The following is a 22,596-nucleotide window of genomic DNA, read 5'->3' on the forward strand; positions in this document are numbered from 1 at the left end:
CAGATCATAACAGAGGGGGAGGGGAGTGCCCAAGTTAGTGAGTCAATTACAGTATGGAGTGCTTTACAGTGTGAAGCATGAGCTACTATTCCTGTCCATATATACACTGATTCCTATGCTGTGTTCAAGGGATGTACTGAATGGCTCCCTTTCTGGGAGAAAAATAGATGAGAGGATAACAGAATTCCAGTGTGGCAAAAGGAAAAATGGCAAGTAATCTTAAGTATTGTTAGCTGAAGAAACATTGCTGTGGGATGAGTGGCTTCTCATCAGGTTGATGGTGGTTCAGCAGGAGAATGGAATAACTGGTCTGATGAGTTAGCAAGTGTAGCACTTGTGCAAAAGGGACAAATTAGAGAAGATTGGGAATTCCCATTAGAATGGTTTCATGTAAAACACAAACACACAGGAGCCAAGGATCTATATCATGAAGTCCATGCCCAAGGCTGGCCTGTCACTGGAGAAATGTGCAAAACTTCCATATCAGCCTGTCAACAATGCTGCATATGGTTTGGGAGTTTCCACCCCCCCTCTAGATTAACCAGACTAAATCAGATGGCTGGAAGTTAAAGAATGAAACTATATTTACAGCATGCACAAATATACAAACATATATACACAATATATACAGATATTTACAGTTATATGCAAGTTAAAAGCAATACAGAAATTCAAAATCCCTCCCAAACAGACTGCACCAGAGGGCTCCCGACAAACCCCCACACACTCCTTTCTTCCTCCTCAGAAATAATCAGATAGATCTCTGCATAGTTCACGTGATACATCTGCAGAGATCTGAGGCGAGATGTTCAAAGCTGACAAGGAGGTTAGAGGAAATCGTTAGATTGAGTTACATAGGTTTCATGCAAAGGAGTTAAGGCAAGATGCAACCAGACATAGACTGATGGAGGAGGAGTGCCTTATCTTATATTTTGACTCATTATGTCCCTCAGTAGAACAAATGACTGATACAGGCATCACTATTATTTTTTTTTTTCACAGCCAAGGATCTGATTTCTTTCATTAAAATATTCCAGTTAGCCTCAAACAAGCACAGGCTTGAAAGACATCCCTTAGAGGATGACTCGTTGCATTTTCAAGAGGGCAAAAGGCTTGTGAGAGGCCTGGCAGGAGGATTATATTTGCCTCCCTAAGGGATCAAGAGGTAAATGGTTTGTGTTGGTAGAAGTGGAAATAATGTTACAGTATCACAGTATCACAGTATCACCAAGGTTGGAAGAGATCTCACAGATCATCAAGTCCAACCCTTTACCACAGTGCCCAAGGCTAGACCATGGCACCAAGTGCCACATCCAACCTTGCCTTGAACTGCCCCAGGGACGACGACTCCACCACCTCCCCAGGCAGCCCATTCCAGTGCCCAATGACTCTCTCAGTGAAGAACTTTCTCCTCACCTCGAGCCGAAATTTCCCCTGGCACAGCCTGAGGCTGTGTCCTCTCATTCTGATGCTGGCCACCTGAGAGAAGAGAGCAACCTCCCCCTGGCCACAACCACCCTTCAGGTAGTTGTAGACAGCAATAAGGTCACCCCTGAGCCTCCTCTTCTCCAGGCTAAACAACCCCAGCTCCCTCAGCCTCTCCTCGTAGGGCTTCTACTCGAGGCCTCTCACCAGCCTTGTCGCCCTTCTCTGGACACGCTCGAGCATCTCAGTGTCCTTCCTAAACTGGGGGGCCCAGAACTGAACGCAGTACTCAAGGTGTGGTCTGACCAGTGCAGAGTACAGGGGCAGAATGACCTCCCTGCTCCTGCTGACCACACCATTCCTGATGCAGGCCAGGATGCCACTGGCTCTCTTGGCCACCTGGGCACACTGCTGGCTCATGTTCAGGCGGGTATCAATCAGTACCCCCAGATCCCTCTCTGTTTGGCTGCTCTCCAGCCACTCTGACCCCAGCCTGTATCTCTGCATGGGGTTGTTGTGGCCAAAGTGCAGCACCCTGCACTTCGAGCTATTGAATGCCATCCCATTGGACTCTGCCCATCTGTCCAGGCAGTCAAGTTCCCGCTGCAGAGCCCTTCTGCCCTCCAACTCAGTCACATCTGCCCCCAGCTTAGTATCATCTGCAAACTTGCTGATGACTGACTCCATGGCCTCATCCAGGTCATCTATGAAGATGTTAAAGAGGATGGGGCCCAGCACAGATCCCTGAGGGACACCACTAGTGACTGGCCGCCAGCTGGATGTGGCACCATTCACCACCACTCTCTGGGTCCGGCCCTCCAGCCAGTTCCTAACCCAGCACAGAGTGTTACCATCCAAGCCATGGGCTGACAGCTTAGCCAGCAGTTTGCTGTGGGGGACAGTGTCAAAGGCCTTGCTGAAGTCCAGATAGATCACATCCATAGGCTTCCCCACATCCACCAAGCGGGTCACCTGATCATAGAAGGAGATCAGGTTAGAAAGGCAGGATCTGCCCTTCCTAAACCCATGCTGGCTGGACCTGAGCTCTTTGCCATCCCTCAGGTGCGCAGTTATTGCCCCCAAGAGAACCTGCTCCATCAGTTTCCCTGGCACTGAGGTCAGGCTGACGGGTCTGTAGTTCCCAGGTTCCTCCATCCGACCCTTCTTGTGGATGGGGACCACGTTGGCCATTTTCCAGTCTCCTGGGACCTCTCCGGTGAGCCAGGACTGCTGGAAAATGATGGAGAGTGGCTTGGCCAGCTCAGCTGCCAGCTCTCTCAGCACCCTGGGATGGATCCCATCTGGTCCCATGGACTTGTGGGTGTCCAGATGACTCAGCAGGTCCTGAACTAATTCTTCATGAATTTCCAGGGGAACACACTGCTCCCCGACCCCATCCCCCAGTTCAAGAGGCCACTTGCCTCCTCCTCCTCCCTCCTTACTGTTGAAAACTGAGTCGAAGAAGGCATTCAGGACCTCTGCCTTTGCTTCATCATCAGTTACAGTGTTCCCCTCCTGGTCCAGTAAGGAGTGGAGGCTCTTCTTGCCCTTTCTTTTAGCGTTGATAAATTTATAAAAGTGTTTTTTGTTAACTTTCACGGAAGTGGCCAGCCTAAGTTCTAGCTGAGCCTTAGCCTCTCTAATTTTTCTCCTGCATAGTCTGGCTACCTCCTTAAACACATCAGGAGAAGCCTTCCCCTCCTTCCAGAGGCGATACACCCTCTTTTTCTCCCCCACTTCCTTCAGGAACTCTTTGCTCATCCAGGCTGGTCGCCTTCCCCACCGGCTCATCTTTCGGCACATGGGAACTGCCAGCTCCTGTGCCTTCAAGAGCTCCTGTTTAAAGTATGTCCAACCATCCTGGACCCCTTTGTTCCCAAGGACTGCTGCCCAGGGGACATTGGAAATAAGTTCCTTGAGCAAATTGAAGTTTGCCCTCCTAAAGTCCAAGGTGTAGGTTTTGTTGAAGTGCCTCCCTACCTCCCTGCATATTGAAAACTCCACTAACTCGTGATCACTACACCCCAGGCAGCCTCCCACTATCACATCTCCTACCAGCCCTTCTCTGTTGGAGAGCAGCAGGTCAAGCTGAGCTTGACCCCTAGTAGGCTTGCTTAACAGTTGGGTCATGAAGCTGTCCTCCATGCACTCCAGAAATCTCCTGGACTGCCTCCTCTCTGCTGAATTAAGTTCCCAGCAGATATCTGGCAGGTTAAAGTCACCCACAAGGACAAGATCTGAAGATCTTGAGACAGCCTCCAACTGTTTGTAAAATATCTCATCTGTTTCCTCATCCTGGTTGGGTGGTCTGTAACAGACTCCAACCAGGATGTCAGATTTATTTGTCCTCCCTCTGATTTTAATCCACAAGGTCTCTACCCCTTCATCCCTCACTTCAAGCTCAATGGCATGGAGTGACTCCCTAATATACAGAGCCACCCCTCCTCCTCTTCTCCCTTGCCTATCTCTCCTGAAAAGGTTATATCCCCCCAGTATAACAGCCCAGTCATGCCTTTCGTCCCACCAAGTTTCTGAAATGGCAACTACATCGTAGTCCCCCTGGTGGACCAGGACTTCCAATTCCTCCTGTTTGTTACCCAAGCTGCGTGCATTGGTGTAGATGCACTTCAGCTAGGCTCTCGATTCAATTGTCCTTAGTTTCCTTCCATCTCTCTCCTTCTCAGAGAGAGTAATTGCCTCACCCACCCCCTTCAGGCCTAGTTTAAAGCCCGCCTAATGAGCCCTGCCAAGTCCATTGCCAGGACTCTCCTGCCCTTCCTAGATAACTGCACCCCATCACAAGCCAGCAGGTCCGGCGCAGTAAAAGTTCCCCCGTGGTCAAAGAACCCAAAATGCCGCCGCTGGCACCATCCCTTCAGCCATTTGTTGATATCGTAGGTTCTGCTATTCCTCTCTGTGAACTCCCCTGCCACAGAGGGAACTGAGCAGAACACCACCTGCGCTCCCGCCCCATCTATCAATTTCCCCAGGGCTTTAAATTCCTTTTTAATTGCCCTGGTCCCCTTCTTTTCAATTTCATCGCTGCCAGCCTGTATTACCAACAAGGGGTAATAATCAGAGGACTGGATTAGGTTAGGGATTCTCCTGGTGATGTCCCTAACCCGGGCACCAGGAAGGGAGCAGACCTCCCTGTGAGACGGGTCGGGAAGACAAATGGGTCCCTCTGTCCCCCTCAAGATGGAGTCCCCGACAACTACAACTCTTCTCTTTTTCTTGTTTTTTGTGGAGCTAGTCACCACAGTTGGTGGTGACTGCTCCACCCTAGGCAATGTCTCAGTTGGATGCTCCTCATTGCTCTCACCCTCTGTACCCTCTGCATGCAGGGCCTCATACTTGTTGCGCAAGGGCAGAGGAGGAGAAGGAGAGGGCCGGGGTGGATTTCCCTTACTACCCCTGACAGGGATCTGCACCCATCCCTCACTGTTTCCAGGGGCAGATTCCTTAGCAGGGGGGATCTGCAGAGCCTGCACCCACAGATCCAGCTCCCTTTCATGTTAGGACAGTCTAAGCAGAAGCTTTTAACAGGGCTACAGGAGAACACACTGAAAGGGCTTCAAGAATGGTTTGGAACTTCCAAAGCCAGAAGAAATAGAGTCTGATAACAGCTCTCGTCTCACAGCCAGAGTAGTACAGAACTGGGCAAGAAGCAAAGGAATTAAATTGACTTTTCCCACCCCATATTATCCTTAAGCTAATGGGATCATATAAAAAAGCAATTATCTCTTAAACTACTTTTGAAACCACATGAGGGTAATTGGGATGCCCACTTGTGGAAAGCTGTAAAAAATGTAAAGGACAGATGGGGAATAAATGGATGCCCCAAAATCACCTCCTTCTGCCCAAAAGCTTCAACTCTAGTCTCCTCGTTAAAGGGACCAGATGATTCTAAGAACCCAGCTCAATTCCCAGGAGAGCCTGTTCTGGTGGAATTTGCCACCATGCCACTGGTACTAAAAACCCCACTTAATGCATATGCATGAGTAATCTCCGATGCCCTGGACAATTTCATCATTTTAATTTTGCCTCTGAGAGGCAAGCTCTCTTGTTTTTCTTTTGCAGGAGAACCCTGAAGAACCTGGAGAAGTGCACAGATGGCACCTGAATGACAAAGTGGAGGCCTAAATTTTAAAATGACCAATCATCTAGTTGGTCTGATGATTGGACTGGTAATATTTTTCTGCATCTTACCACTGACTTGTAACCAAAAAAATGCTGAGTGGCCTTTGTCTGAAGCCATTGTTTCTAGGTTTCTAGAGCCACTCACTCTCTAGGTCATTACCCCAGAGATCATCTCCCAGTGTTGTAATGCATGGCACTGGAGTGTGCCACCTACTTGAGTGGGACAAAACAAACCACATTAGAGTCCTGACTGGAATAATTGGAGAAAGGAGTCAGGTAGGATGCAGAAAAGTAGAAGAATCTCTTCATGAAAGAGCCTCCTCAATTAGAGTTGCTGGAAATCTTTTCGATCCAAATTTGACAACCACATTAATCCCAACATCACTGCAGAGTTTTGTCCTTCTGCAGATTGGAAATATGACAAGCAAGAGTCCCTCATCATTTTGGTTGCCACCAAAAATATGTCAGTAACTACACCTTCAACCCGAGTACCTACAATGTTGAAATCACCAGATTCTGTGGGAACAAGAAAAGTGATGTGGTACAACTTCACTTTGACTAAGGCTGTCTCTGTGGTGTTGTCGTGGTTTTTTTTCAAAGAGAGCACAACAGAGATTAAACTCTCAAATCAAATTGGAGAGAAAATACAGAATTATATTTAGAGAGAGAAAACAGCGATAGACATTACAAAGCAATTACCATGGCAAACCCCCTTGAAGTTTTCCCCATCCCCCAAAAAACTATATCTACACTCCCCAGTGCTCCAATCCTCTCCCCCCCTCAATGCCTCCGCCATCCAAGAGGCCTACTGCTCACATGTTCCAAATAAAGTCGCTCCCGCCACACACTCAGGGCAGGAGGAGGAGGAAAGGAGAGCGAACTGACCTTGTTATCAGTCTATAAAGAGATAGCAGAATTATGGGATTGAATAACAATCTTCTAGTCCCAGGAATTTTTTTTTAACCCTATAGCCTCAACCTGGGACATTCCACCCCTATATTCAATCCCATAATTTCTGCTCATCACACTACTCATCTAACTAGAAATAGATTCTCTATATAGTGAACAGTGCCATCAAAATACTGCATCGTTCTGGTGCTTTCCTTCAAATCCATCTGTCGCTCAGCTCCTGGACACAACACTTCTCATCGAATGGGACTTCTCGGATGACATCAACTATCTGAAAGAAACTCAGTAACAACTTGCACATACTTTAAACTCAAACTGTCTCAGTCCAAATCAAAACTTGCACTTGATCTTGCCACCCTCCTGCATTGCCCAGCATACATGTCCTGGACTTCACCCACCAGGAGATAACCACCCCTTGGACAGGTTGTATCCCCACCCAAAGGCAGAAAACACACATACAATTGTCCAACAAATCCTTTTCACAAACAAGGGAACTCTGTTTCCATCTGCATTGTGCTCAGCAGCACTCAACATCAAGTAATGGACTTGAGTCCATTCTCACTCAAATCATTGCAGTCTGTGCATCCAAGCAGCCGCCCACTGCAAAGTCTCAATTACTCATTGCAGATTCTCCTAGAGTTCTTCTCAGCACAATCTGGCTCAGTCATCTCAAATCGTGTGTCTCCACCCCAGGGGCAGTCAAATGGGGCAACTAAGTCCAGTTCACTTCCATTTTTTCTTCAAGCTGTTGTTCCACGTTTCTTCTCAGTTATGCAGGACTGAAGATCCCTTTGTCACAGGTGAATTCCATCTCTCTATCGCACATGAGTTACAGTATCTACAAGATACTGTACAGTATCTACAAGACATGCTTCCACTTGTCTCTTGTACCAGGCCATCCACCACCCCTGAGAGTTCCATCCTGCAGTTCCTCTTCTCTAGCTGCACAATCAAAGTGAACCCCCACACCACCAGTCCGTGCCCTTATCTTCCTTCCCCAGTCTACTTCAAATTTATTTAACCTTTCCCAGCACCTCTCCCTCCACCTTCTCAACAGACAACTGAGAAGGAGGAGGTTCTGGCAGTGGACGAGAAGCAGGTGGCAGAATAGGGAAGAGATCCTCTACAGGATGAATGCCATTCACTACAACTGCTGCCTGACTAGGAGCGTCCATCCTCAGCACTGCCTCACCAAGCCAGAGGAGGCACTACCGTCAGGGCGCCCTTGCGTCTCACCTGCCGCTTGAGCTCGGCACCAGAGCTGCCACTGCCACTACTCCTGGCTGGCTACTCTGTGCAGAACCAGGCAGTGTGCTCGGGAAGCGGGGCAAACCTCCTGCCCCTCCCATGCTCGGTACCGCCAGTTCCGCCACTGTAAAGTTAAGACTGAGTCGCAGCGGGGGAAGGGGGTCCCCATTGCCGCTCTCCACATCTTCCCCAGCAGGACACATTCCAAATGCAGGCCCTCCATCTACAGCCTCAGCCTGCCCATACACACTGCCCATGCTGGGACACCAAAGAACGGCCGTTTCTTCCGAAGTCACCGGCTCGTCTCCTGAATAGGGAGTGGCTGCGCTCAGCAAGAGGCGGGCCACCACGGCCATCAGCCCGCCACGGAGGGCACCGCTGCTTCCGCGTGACGCCATCTTCGAAGCGCTGCCTGGATCTGCGGGTCATGGGGAGGCCACCGGCACAGCTGGAGCCGCCTGCGTTTCCACTGCCCGCATTTCCACCGGCCGCAGATTCCCATCAAGAGGGGAAAACTTACACGGGTTTGCCTGCTCTGCCCTCCCCCACCCCTCCAGCTCGCCCCGGGCAGGGCCGCTCGGCACCGCGGTGTGGGTCAGCAAGAGCTGTGGCCGCTTCAGGGGCTGGGGTCCCATAGCATCATCAACCACCTCAGAAACTCGTTTCTCGCCGCTTCCTTCTCCCCGCTCTGCCACCCAGGAGGGGAGCAGCGCACTTCTCCAAGCCTTCCAGCTCTCCATACCAGCTTCACTAAGAGGCACCATTTTCCGTAAGCTCTAACTCTGTATTTTTCTCCACTTCAGTCCATGCACAACCAACCATCTCGTTCCCCATACGGGCCACCAAAATTCTGTCGTGTTGTTTTTTTTTTTTCAAAGAGAGCACAACAGAGATTAAACTCTCAAATCAAATTGGAGAGAAAATACAGAATTATATTTAGAGAGAGAAAACAGCAATCGACATTGCAAAAGCAATTACCATGGCAACCCCCCTTGAAGTTTCCCCCATCCCCCAAAAAACTATATCTACACTCCCCAGTGCTCCAATCCTCCTCCCCAATGGCTCCGCCATCCAAGAGGCCTACTGCTTACATGTTTCCTGATAAATTGGCTCCCGACAAACACTCAGGGCAGGAGGAGGAGGAAAGGAGAGCGAACTGACCTTGTTATCAGTCTGTAAAGAGATAGCAGAATTATGGGATTGAATAACAATCTTCTAGTCCCAGGAAAATTTTTTTAACCCTATAGCCTCAACCTGGGACAGGTGTGCAATTGGCAAATTTGTCCACCAGATCAGACTGGCCTATTAAGCCTGATGTTCAAATTAAAAATAAATACCACAACAAAGCCTCCGGTGATGCTTGTTGCAGTAGTCACACATCGCGCTGTGGATGCTCTCTTTACACTAACTAGCAAAAGTCAAGTTTCATCTTCTTTTAGAGTGGCATGGGGTGACAACATCACAATACAATGCAGGCTGATTACTGAATCCCTTGTTGAACCCACAAAGAGTTATGGAACTGGACTGCAGTGCCCTGTGTTGTTGTGCAAAAATTAAAGCCAAAATTGCTGGCTAAATCTGACTTCTGTACAGTATTCCCACAAAGTCATGTGGGGTAAAAACAATACAAGGTACTGGGGAGAGCTCACCTGATGTCCTGCTCTGGCAGGAGGATTGGACTAGATGATCTTTGAGGGTCCCTTCCAGCCCCTGACATTCTGTGATTCTGTGAAAACAGATGTTGTAATACCTACTACCCAACCAACTGTTGTGCTTAGTCCTAAGATTTTCCCAAATTGGCCCATATGAAATCAGAAATATAGGCCAACAACAAATGTTCAGTCCAGTACGTCCTTTAAACAAGTTGATTTGCTAATGCAGAATGTTTCTGAGATTCAGACAGTTTGCTCACCTTTCCTAAAAACATCTTCTGAGAGATAGACAACTTTCATGAGGAATCAGCTTCCATCTAAGAAATGAATGCAGAGGGATGTAGCTGGTGTTTTGGGCACAGGATTGGGAGTTCTAAATAGTATTGATTCAAAGGTATTGGTGAACAAATTGGCTACTACAACTAGTGATCTGGCTAAGTTGCAACAGCCCTGTTAACTTTGGAAACTAACCAGTGGCTGCTATTAAATGTATTACCAAAATGGGGAAAAGTGAATGTAAAAAAGATCAGTAATTGATTGTAGATGAATTTGGTGTGATCCAGAATAACCTCTCTCTGGCTCTCAATTGTATCCAGGTTCAGCTGTGGATACAATCAGTAGCTGCCTCAATCATAAGAGAAGGTGAAGAAGGCACTTTGCCTACTGAAATTCAGGAAATAGTTTGAGACAGTGCCACTGACTTTGAAAGAGAACTCCATTCCCGGTGGACCTTGGTAAATTTCACTTATGATCCTGACACCAACACAGCTACAACTTTCTTGTTAGCCATATACAATGTGTCAGTATGTTCAATTCACCTTGTTATTGCATTGGGATTATACCACAATGGAGCTGTACTCTATCCTTTTGAGCATAGAATATGGGCCCAAAAGGTGGATAAGAAATGGCAAACTGTGGATTTAGAACAAGGTTTCATCTGTGAGAGTAATATAATCAGAGCCCAGGATATTTGTTTGAACACTGAACAGAATGTTTGTAATTTTCAGCACCCTGAAACAGTGCTTGTGTATATTGACAAAGGGTGTGTATGTTTCAGGACTGCTTGTGATTTTGTGTCTGTAGACAATGTGTATGTAAACAGTAAGAATAATTCAAACTTCTGTGCTTGAAATTTCACTGACGTCACTGAATGTGACTTTTCTTATACATCTCCAGTCACATCCTACCAGCTTTTGCAGTCTAACTACACACTGATTCTGGGCTGTTGCTTGTAACCATTGGGATAAATTTCACTTTAGTAAGGCAACTGCTACAACACCAATAATTTATCAGAATTTTGGAAATGGTCAGAGATAATGGTCAGAAAACCTTGTTCATCACAACGTGGAAGAAATACACTATGTTTTGAAAAGGATTGCAAAGGATGCAGAACATAGATGGTGTGACACACTTTTCAAATGGTTGCCTACTTCTACAGGCATCGTGGACAAGTTGTGTCACCTCATTGTTGTTTTTGGTTTTGATCTGTTTTGTTCTGTCAGTCATACTGTATATCATAAATTGGAGAATGATGAATCAGATAACACATTTGACATCAGTACTTGATGCATATAATCTACTCATTGTCCCATCTAATATTGACATCCCCAAATTAATCGATACCAAGATTGATTGAGATGGAAAATGATTTAAGATGAGAAGATTTCTTTTTATGTATATTTCAAAGTCATTGATGTCTTTTATAAATTGTTTCATAAAATAATAATACTTTTTAAAATATTTTTTCTCCCTTCCTATTACTTTTCCCTGTCTACTTCTCTGTCTCTCTATCTGTTTCTCTCTCTCTCTGTGGCTCAAGCTACCATCATGCGATTCCAGTGATAACTCTGAGACATGGAGGAGTATAAGGAGTGGTCCAAAGAACATTTTCTGTGTCATTATTGTCATCAGGGATTGGGACTCCCATGCCCCAAGGACTTGGACTGATATTCAGGCTAACATCTTAGCAGCCTACTCGATAATAAGTTACTGCTTAAGTTACTGTGAGGGACTTAATCTTGTCTCCCTTGTACATTTAAATCAACAAAGATAAAGCTCGTCTTCGCTCACGCGGTTTGCTGAAATGCTATGGGAAGTGTATTGATGTGAGGGTGGAAGCCCACTGCCAGTGCCAGACCCCTGCAGGCACAAAGGCTCCTGGGATGTGCAACAATTTTTGTAAACAACCTACCTGATGGGTCAGCTCTGCCCACTGATAATACACTTGGGAGTCACTTACATGGTAATGTGACTACGATGGCCAGGGGGAGCTGCTAAAAACTGAATAAAAGACACTGGGCCTATCCCAGCTTTATTGAGTGTTCAAGAGGGTGAGTGAGTGGGAGAAGACATCACCATGGACATCCAACCTGGAAACAGCAGCCCAGGAACATTCTCTCCATCACCACCACCAACCACCATGCTGTGCCCTATGTTTTGCCTGCTGTAGGAAGAAAATAAAAACTCCCAAAGAAGAACTCCTGAAGAAGAGCTCCACTGAAGACAGCACTCGCTGGAAAATTACCCCTGGCCAACACAAACTGACAAGGACTTGGACTTTGGAAACCTCTTCTGGACCAGGACTGTTACTGAGCCTGTACAATGGAATGTGGTCTCCATGGATTTGCAGGTGCAGGCCCTGTAGGAAGAGACCTGCCTGGTACCAACAGTCCATACCTGCCAAGCTTGATGGATGAATCCACTCTCCACGATTATTGCTTCAGAATAAAGGAACATAACTGCTGCCAAAAGGGACTGATGCCCTAGTATTGCTAAGGGAACCATGAACATTAGTGAACTTTGCTCATTTTAATGTCATTATAATATGGAAACACACCTCCTGGCCTAAGGCTATCTGCCTCCAAGGCAGATGGTGCCTTGGGTACACTTCCTTAGGCCAAGACTACACCTCAGTCATTCCTCCTTGGGCATGTGTGGAAGCTTTACTCATGGGGGACAGATAGACACAGAGTTCAGACATCGGCAGGTATGAAAGTGATTATAAAAGATGTCTCCCTAGCAACAGGACAAGAAGAATAATAAGAGTTTTCCCCACTAGGAACAAGGAGAAAGAAAAGATTAGAAGGACCAGCAGGACTGGACCTGGGACCAAAGAGATGTCTTTGGACCCTTGCATTGGTGGTAGCTATAAACCACTTTCTCTTTTCTCTCTTCACTTTACTCTGTTTTACCTTTCCCCTTTCTCCTCTCACTTTTCTCTGCATCTTATGGGCAAACAATAAAGTTTTTCTGGTGACTGAAGTGAACCCCTGGTGTGGTCGCCTGAGTTTCTGCACTCTGAGATCACACTAACAAGCCATTACAAGTACACTGTTTGGACAGTGACATATATTCAGCAAATCTCCCACAGAACAGCAGGGCTCCCAACATCAGGAAAAAACACATAGCCATTATCTCTCTTCCCAAACAAAGGAAATATTCCAAAACAAAGCAATGCTGCTAGCAAGCCAATGACCATCACAAAAGCTTGTCTTAACTAAAGGAGGCTTAAAGCAAAGCTGCAGTTATGTTAGAATTTCCCAGTCAATGCACCCAAAGGAGTGTGGTGGTTTGGCAGAAACAGAAGCAAACAAAAATGTTATTCTCTACTTCCCATCAACAAAGAGTGATCAATCTTTTCCTTGATATGCCTAAGGACAGTGCCAAAGAGTTACTCCATTACATTTCCAGGGATGGAGGTGAGGCTGACCAGTTTATAGTTACCTGGGTCTTCCTTCTTACCCTTTCTGAAGACTGAAGTGATGTTTCCTTTCCTCCAATCCCCAGATATTTCTCTTGTCCTCCATGACTTATCAAAGATGGTGGAGAATAGTCTTCCAGCGGTCTCTGTCGGCTCCCTCAGCATCTGTGGGTGCATCTCATCAGGACCCATGAATTTATGGATGTCCAGATCACTTAACTGTTCCCTAACCCATTCATCATCAACACAGTCCTCATCAACCAGGGAAAATTCCTCCATTGTCCTGTCTTCCTCTGGTGCCTCAGGGGTTTGGGGCTCCTGAGGACAGTCTCCAGCAGTATAGAGAGAGACAAGGAAAGCATTTAGTAACTCTGCCTGTTGAGAAAAACCGTTCAGTGGAGCGCTATGGGAAAATGACTGTTCACCAATATGGTTAGATGGTCAAATCCACTTCATTTCCATGATGCAGTGACTTATATACACTTCTAGCAATAGGCGTGCTCCACCAAGATTGGTTACAGTCAGAGGGTCCAGAGTTACATGTAAGGCATCAATAGGTCAGCATACCATAACAATCTGAGGGTCAGCCTCTGGGGCTGGCTAAACTCTGCCCACCTGCAGCTGCACTCCACCCCCTGCAGCTGCATGTGGGGGGAAGCCACCCTGTGCCTGCTATCTAAACTCCCAAGATGGATTCAAGGACATTCCCAGCACGGGTTGCTCATGTTTATCAATTCTTGTGTGCTCTGCTAACAAGAATTTCTCCAACATCTGCTTTCTTTGTGCCCTCTGTCACCAGGACACCCACCAGGACACTAGAGGGCCTGCACTTTCTCTAGCGTTAGTTTTTCCTGCAGTGTAATTGAAGGAGCCCTGTCTGTTGTTCTTGACCTCTCATATGAAGATGAATTCCAAGGAGGCCCTGCCTTTCCTAGTTGCCTTCCTACATCCCTCTGACAACAGTCTTGTACTTCTCTCAAGTGATCAGCTTCTCCTATGATCTGTAGACTCTCTTCCACTTAAGTCTGCTTAGCAATTACTTGACCATGTGAGTCTCCTGTCTCACTTTCTCAGTTTCCTACTTGTTGGAATGCTCAATGCTCTGATCTTGAGCTTGGAAGTGGTCTTTGAATATTAACCAACTATTATGGGCCCCCTTGCCTTCTACCACCCTGTCCCATGAGATTTCCCCTAGCAATTGCTTGAAAAGGCTGAAGTTGCCCCTGCTGAAGTCCAAGGTTGTCACGTGCATTGGTGTACAGGCATTTCAGGGAGCAATCTGAGCATCCCAATTCTACCCTACAGGGTGAGATGCATTCTGATCTTTGTTAATACTGGAATGCTGCCCCACTGGTACAAATCCATCAACAACCCTATCCCCATTCAGTTCTCTGAGTGAGGGCTCTCTGAATGAGCCCTGATAATTCTTGTCCTAGAATCCATTTCCCCTTTTAAGATAAGCATTTCCCACATACAACAATCAGTACTGCTGTCCTACAAAACCAGTGATTATCAAAGAACCCAAAGCTCGCTCTGTAGTACCAGTCTTGGTGCCAGGTATTAATGGACTGGGTTCTTCTACTCTCTTTCGTATTATGGCTGGGTACTTAAAGTAGTGCCCCAGACTCTTTGATCAACCCTTCCAAGACCTTGAAATCTCTCTTCATTTCCCTCAGACTATGGGATGCAGCTTCCTCCCTGCCTGTCTGGAAGATCAGTAATGGATAACAGTTTGGCAACCACACTATGTTGGGAAGTTATCTAGTAATATCGCTGATTCGGGCTCCAGGAAGACTGCAGACTTCCCTATAATGAAGGTCAACCCTACAAACTGGGCCCTCTGTTCCTGCCAGGAGTGAGTCCCAAAAACTCTTCTTCCTTGTGGAAGAGGTTGCAGTATGCACTGACAGTCTGCCATGGCCATGAACCTGCTCTATTTAACATTCTGTCTTCCACTTGATAGGGGTAGGACACAGCAGCCTATCAATCCTGTGTGCTATGTCCATCCTCATTCACCTGGCCTTCTGTTTCTAAAGCCCTAAACCTGTAGTGTATGGGCAATTAGAAGATGAAAGAGATCAGGGTGGGGCTCACCTGCCTCTCCAGAGAGGGACCAGCTTCCATTCCCCCCATCTTCTAGGTCTCCTTCTCTTTCTGGGCAGCAAGGGGGCATGAGTTCCTCTGCTTCCTGTGCTTCCTGTGTAACCCGAACCTGCTGCTCCTCCCCCAGGGATGGCAGGGACAATAGAGTCTGACTCCACCAGCCCAGTTCCTTCTTGCATTCCCTAATACTCCACAGCCCATTGACCTCTTCTTTCAGCTCAACCACCAGGCTAAGCCGGTCATTTACCTGCTCACAGCAGATGCAGGTGTAGTCCCTGCAGTTTGCCATAAGGGAAAGACTCTGGCATTCCCTGCCACCAGTCACCTGGATGCCTGCATGTTTACATAGGATGTCTGTCTGGGTCACTACAGTTCTTCTGACAACTTTAGGCTGAGTAACAACCAATGCTTTTCCTGTCTGTGTAGCAGACATCTGGGAAGCTGAAGTCCCTTAACAGGACAAGAGGCAGGGTTTGTGAAACCTCTCCCATCTGCTACAACTATATCCTTAGTTTTCCTCCACAGAGAAAATATATGGAGGGTAGGAAGAGACAAAAATTACATGAGACAAATATTTTTTCTCACTGGCTCTTAAAAAAAGAAGAAAAAAAAAGAAAAATAGCTGACATATTTCACAGAATGAGTTATACCACTTAGCAGTCAGAAGTCTAGCTCTCCATCAACCCAGATCTTAGTAAACCATCTATTCATCTGCTAAAAGTGGGCCTTGTCTTAAGCTAGCTTAGGGAATAAGCTAGAATCTGGAAGGAGAGCCAAGAAATAGCTGTAAAATTTGTGATTTTGGCTTGCCACCCTTCCAGGACTCTCTCACAACCCTGATTTCCTCAAGAAAGTACTTTGGTGAAAGGGGAGCTCACAGAGTCTGGGATGTGAACTGTGTAGACTGCGGCCACAAACACCTTCCTGTGGCTACCTAAATCTTGTTTTATCTTTCCTTCTGTTCATGCCCCTGTCCATGCCCCTGCCCCTGCGATGGATTCAGAGTCCCACTGACTATTAATCTAAACAATAACAGTTATTAGTAGGATCATCACTTATCTCATATATCATTGTGAAAAACACAATAAAAATCAAGGGGAAAATATTTTAAAATCTGATTAGCATTTTGAATATGTCAAATTACTTCAACATGTGGAGGGGAAATGCATCACTGTGTCACTTGCAAAAGCTATTCTATTTGTTGATCCCTCCCTTAGGAAGGCACAGAAGACACCACTATTCTCATCACCTCTGTCTGCTACAGAACTCCACTACATAAGCCAAAATTAGACATATCAAAGCAGCTTTGATCACTTCATTATCTGTCAAGTCCCCTCTAGAGCCAGCAGTGTCTTCTATAATGAAGTGTATTACTTTGAAACATCATATTTAGTATGTGTTCCTTCAGTTCCCTGATACTGTCTGAGGTGCTGACTGCATATCACATCCTTGCAGGTGGGTATACTGCTTAACAGTGTGTTCTTGTTTCTCAATAGTATGCAGTTTAATTGCAGAATTGGTGAAGCAAGGGCATCACAAGTATTCATCTGTTTTTTCTGCATGTGTGCAACCACAAAGTCATCCTTCAGTGCAGGTTCGAATGAGTCATGGGACCATAAAAAAGATACTTCAACTCATAAGGCTATGAACTCTTTGTCATGAAACAAAAACACCTGCCAGAAGGGTTGGTTTGTTTGTTTGTTTTCTTATTTGATAATCACAACACAGATAGACAAGAGACAAAGCCCTCATTTAAAAAGGATCTTTTTATGCAGCAGGCATGCTGCAGAGCATCTGAGGAACCACAGCCTAAATTTAGTTACTAACTAGAAAAACACTTTTCACAGATGTCATTAAACACCCAACAATCTGAGAACTGTCTCTTTTAAAAAGGGAATGTTATACCCATTAATAAATTATCCACCACAGGCTTTAACTTCTCTTGTCCAACAGCTTCAGTAATGGGTCATTACTCATGCATGTAACTTCTTGGTTTCCACTGATAAAATTAATTCTTGTCTACATTAGGCTAATACTGAAAGTCTGTCCTTGGCCAGAAGGCCAATTGAAGTCACTGCAGAAATGCATAATGAGTCAAAATTCTTCCATCACTTTCCAGAGTTTTCAAAAATTCCCTCATTTATCTTCTTCCATGCTGGTAGGATACAATCAGATCTTGATTTGATATTTTCCCCCCCACCAAAAAATGTGATTCAGAAACTTTCTTTTCATACATAAAACCTAAAATGCTGAGATACTCCCATGGTTTCAGGAGGTGAGTCCCGGAGATAGCATGAGTAAAATAGCAAATTTGACATCTAGAAATGATTCAGTAAGATGGAATAAAACTACAGCATGGGGAATGGGATAAAACTTACCAGAGGTGGGAAAATGGCTTTCTGTGTCACATAAAAATCTTGGATTTTCACAGAAAACAATGTCTTACAAATTTCAACCTAGAGGGAAAATATGTTAACTGTTACAGCGGTGATTTATGTGAGCTGTGGTTCAGTGGCCATATGCAGTCCATTAATTTTTTTCTTTGTGCTGGATCATATTTCCCACAATGTCTCATTTTGGAGAGGAAACTTACTCAAGAAACTCACATTTCAGGAAATGTAAAGTATGTCTGGATGCTCCATAAATGCAAAAGTATAAGGACATGGGACATCTGTTCTGCAGCACCACTGAGGCACAGTAGTTACACATACCCTGAAACACTGGGTTCTGGGCCAATTTGTTATTCCAAACTTTCATTCTTCAGCTTTCATTTTTCCAAAGAAAAATATCTATTCTATGTGGGAAACCTGTCCTTACAATTAAAACCAAACAAACAAACAAACAAACAAAACCCTTAACTTTGATTTTTTATTTTTGACAGATTTTTTTTTCAACTAGCCTGAAAATCTGAATTACACCCATCAATAAGATCCTTCTCTCACAATTTTTTTCCCTCAAGTCAAAGCAAATTTCTACCAATTTCCAGTTATAGTGTTGAATATAGAGAACATAAAGACATGAATAGCATATTAAATGCTACTGAGACTGATTCTGCTTTAGGGAAATGACTGGGAATATAAGCAACAGAAGACACACCTGTATTATCTCTGAAACTAAATGTAGGCAGAGCTGCATCTCTGCCTAATTATTCAATTGATTTTCCCCTCTTGCAGTGAAACAAGGATTTCTCCTGGAGCAAATGGATGCTGCTCAGTGTTCTCTGTTTAACTACTGTCCTATGAAATCCAGATTTTACCATCAGTAGCCTTTTTGCTGGGTACACCTATAGGCAGGACTGTCAGAACTGTGTCTCTCTTTGCATCAGAGAGCCTTGCTGTGTTACACTGCAGTCCATGACATCCAGTTTTTCAGTTTCACACTGGAGGGGTGCCAAGAATGAATATAAATTACATGATTTTCTAAGGCTTCCTTTCCAGAATGGGTAGAATTTTCTAGCTTCTAGGTTCCATTTATCCTAATCATAACCAGTTCAATTTGGAGCAAAAATTGGAGATACACTATCTCCCCAACCCCTACACAAAGAATTTTCCACATAGAGTATGCCAGGAGGTGCAAGGAGCCACAGAACCCAAGGCTGTGCCATGTCATGTTACAGTAGTTAGTTTCATCTTCCAAAGTATAGATCTCACATTTTTTAGAGTGAAAATTTTTTTGGATGCTACTGCTAAACCTGTGGGTCAGTTTGGTAGGAGCTAGAGTTCTCCTCAGGAAACGGTAGGCCTGTGCTCAAGTTTTGTTTGAACAAATTCAAATCTACAACTTGTGTTCTACAACCAATATGGTTTATTTCTAATTTGGCTTAGTTCAAGCACTCCCTGAGTAACTGTTCCAAGAAGTATTCAAGAATTACTAATCCAGGATAAAAGGGAAGGGTTGCAAGAACGACTCTGTAGTTTGGGCACTTGGCTGAAAACTAGTGTCCTGATTTCTGCTTTGTAGTTTTCACAAGTGTTCCTGGACTTTATTCTAGTAAGAGTCCAATATAAAACTAATCTGCATATCTAAGTAAGGGCTTCTGAGGACAGTATTACAGAAGAGAAAGTCACAGAAGGAAGAGATGGGATAACCTAAGGTACCTTTAGACCTCTGACTCTCCAAGTAGATGAGTTCTGTCTAAATATGTGGGAAATGCTCAAATACTGTGTTGTGCTGGGAAACTGTACACATATCCATTCCTATCTTCAGAACCGATGTGTGTACAGTAAAGAAATTCTTTCACTACGCTTGTATTCCTGATTGTTGCCTCTGTGTTCCTTTGAAGAGCTAATCAAGAAATTAGCCTGGGGACCAGAGGAAGGCAAACATCACTCTAATCTTCAAAAAAGGTAAGAAGGAGGACCCAGGTAGCTATAGACCAGCCAGCCTCACCTCTGTGGTAATGGAGCAACTTATCCTTAGCACTGTCCTTAGGCATATCAAGGACAAGAGGATCATTAAGAGCAGTCCACAATCATGTTTGACCAACCTGATAGCCTTTTATGAGGACATAACCAGACGGATAGATGATGTTAGAGCAGTGGCTGTGGTTTATCTTGATTTCAGTAAAGCATTTGACACTGTCTCCCAGAGCATCCTCACAGCTAAACTGTAACCTGGTTGATAGGCTAGTGAGGTGGATTTTGAACTGGCTGAGGGAAAGAAGTCAGAGAGTTGTGGTCAATGGGATGGAGTCTAGTTGGAGGTTTGTATCTAGTGGAGTACCTCAGGGGTCAGTACTGAGACAAGTACTATTCAGTATATTCATCAATGCCCTGGATGAGAGCACGGAGTGCACCATCAGCAAGTTTGCTGATGACACAAAACTGGGTGGAGTGCCTGACACACTGGAGGGTTGTTCTGCCATTCAGTGAGACTTAGGCTGGAGAGTTGGGCATGTAGAAGTGTAATGAAATTCAACGAAGGCAAGTGTAGAGTCTCACACCTGGGAATGAACAACCCCAGGTATATGCATAGGTTTGGGATTGACCTGCTGGAGAGTGGTGAAGAGGAAAGAACCCTAAGTATCCTAGTTGATAGAAAGACGATCATCAGCAAGAAATGTGCTCTGGTGGGCAAGAAGGCCAGTCCCATTCTGGGGTGTATTAGTAGTGCTGTGGTTGGTAGGTCAAGGGATGTTCTTCTTCCCCTCTACTCTGCCTTGGTGAGACTGCAGCTGGAATATTGTGTCCAGTTCTGGGGCCCCCAGTTGAAGAAGGACAGGGAACTGCTTGAGTGAGTCCTGTGCAGAGCCACAAAAATGAAGGAGTGGAACATCTTCCTAATGAAGAGAGTTTGAGGGATCTGAGTCTCTAGTTTGAAGAGGAGGGGACTGAGGGGTGATCTCATCAATGTTTATAAATACGTAAAGGGTGAGTGCCAGGAGGATGGAGCCAGGCTCTTCTTGGTGATGCCCAGTGACAGGACAATGAACAGTGGATGGAAGTTGAGACATAGGATGTTCCATGTAAACATGATGAAAAATGTTTTCACTGTGAGGGTGACAGAACACTGGAACAGGTTGCCCAGGGGGATTGTGGAGTCTCCCTCTCTGGAGATAATCAAAACCCACCTGGATGTGTTTCTGTGTAATCTACTCTAGGTGATCAGACTCTGGCAGGGGGGTTGGACTAGGTGATCTTTCAAGGTTCCTTCCAACCCCCTAAAATTCTGTGATTCTGTGAAATTCAAAATGCTGCAGTGAGGTGAAATTCTGATTAAAATTGCTAGATTTTAGAGTATTAACAATGTTGAGGCACATTTATGAGACAGTTGTGACAGGAAGGGTGAGATGTTCTGGAACTGGCCTTTATCAATGTTATTTCGATATCAGTGACAATAGTTCTTCTTCACCCAGATCTTGCCTAGGCAACGCTTATGTTCCCCCATTATAGATTGGTGTATTCCAATATAAAACTGGGCCAACTTGAGACAAGCATCACCAGCAGTGTTAACTGTCAAAACAGCTAGTAGATGTGGTAATCACTCATTCTCCTGTCTAGCAAACAGCATTAGCTGAATCTGAAAGTCAGATAAATATCTCACCTCCGTAGATGGGCTTCTTCAGCAGAACTGGGAAACAGCGGAAAATTAAGGTGAGGAAATACTGCAAATGTTGTGTAGCATGTTAGTATTCCTACATCAGGCATCACAGTATCACAGTATCACCAAGGTTGGAAGAGACCTCATAGATCATCAAGTCCAACCCTTTACCACAGAGCTCAAGGCTAGACCATGGCATCAAGTGCCACGTCCAATCTTGCCTTGAACAGCTCCAGGGACGGCGACTCCACCACCTCCCCAGGCAGTCCATTCCAGTAGCCAATGACTCTCTCAGTGAATAACTTTCTCCTCACCTCGAGTCTACATTTCCCCTGACGTAGCTTGAGGCTGTGCCCTCATGTTCTGGTGCTGGCCACCTGAGAGAAGAGAGCAACCTCCTCCTGGCCACAACCACCCCTCAGGTAGTTGTAGACAGCAATAAGGTCTCCCCTGAGCCTCCTCTTCTCCAGGCTAAACAATCCCAGCTCCCTCAGCCTCTCCTCATAGGGCTGTGCTCAAGGCCTCTCACCAGCCTCGTCGCCCTTCTCTGGACACGCTCAAGCATCTCAATGTCCCTCCTAAACTGGGGGGCCCAGAACCGAACACAGTACTCAAGGTGTGGTCTAACCAGTGCAGAGTACAGGGGCAGAATGACCTCCCTGCTCCTGCTGACCACACCATTCCTGATGCAGGCCAGGATGCCATTGACCCTCTTGGCCACCTGGGCACACTGCTGGCTCATGTTCAGGCAGGTATCGATCAGCACTCCCAGATCCCTTTCTGTTTGGCTGCTCTTCAGCCACTCTGACCCCAGCCTGTATCTCTGCATGGGGTTGTTGTGGCCAAAGTGCAGCACCCAGCACTTGGAGCTATTGAACACCATCCCATTGGACTCTGCCCATCTGTCCAGGCGGTCAAGGTCCTGCTGCAGAGCCCTTCTGCCCTCCAACCCGGTCACATCTTCCCCCAGCTTAGTGTCATCTGCAAACTTGCTGATGACTAATTTGATGCCCTCATCCAGATCATCTATGAAGATGTTAAAGAGGATGGGGCCCAGCACAGATCCCTGAGGGACACCGCTGGTGACTGGCCACCAGCTGGATGTGGCACCAGGCACTGTCTGGGCTCATCCCTCCAGCCAGTTCCTAACCCAGCACAGAGAGTTGCCATCCAAGCCGTGGGCTGACAGCTTAGCCAGCAGTTTGCTGTGGGGGACAGTGCCAAAGGCCTTGCTGAAGTCCAGATAGACCACATCCACAGGCCTCCCCACATCCACCAAGCTGGTCACGTGATCGTAGAAGGAAATCAGGTTGGAGAGGCAGGATCTGCCCTTCCTAAATTCGTGTTGGCTGGACTTGAGCCCCTTTGCCATCCCTCAGG

General features: G+C 45.9%; 1 long non-coding RNA gene across 1 annotated transcript in view; it reads left to right on the forward strand.

Moving 5' to 3' along the window:
• Positions 1-12,640, forward strand: part of LOC135191320 (uncharacterized) — a 75,680-nt gene extending 63,040 nt beyond the window's left edge. The window contains exon 3 of the long non-coding RNA XR_010308795.1: positions 5,506-12,640. This is a non-coding gene — a long non-coding RNA (uncharacterized LOC135191320). The remainder of the gene's footprint in view (positions 1-5,505) is intronic.
• Positions 12,641-22,596: the final 9,956 nt, after the last annotated feature.

Source organism: Pogoniulus pusillus, chromosome 3 (assembly GCF_015220805.1).
Source record: "Pogoniulus pusillus isolate bPogPus1 chromosome 3, bPogPus1.pri, whole genome shotgun sequence".
Classification (NCBI taxonomy): Eukaryota; Metazoa; Chordata; class Aves; order Piciformes; family Lybiidae; genus Pogoniulus; species Pogoniulus pusillus.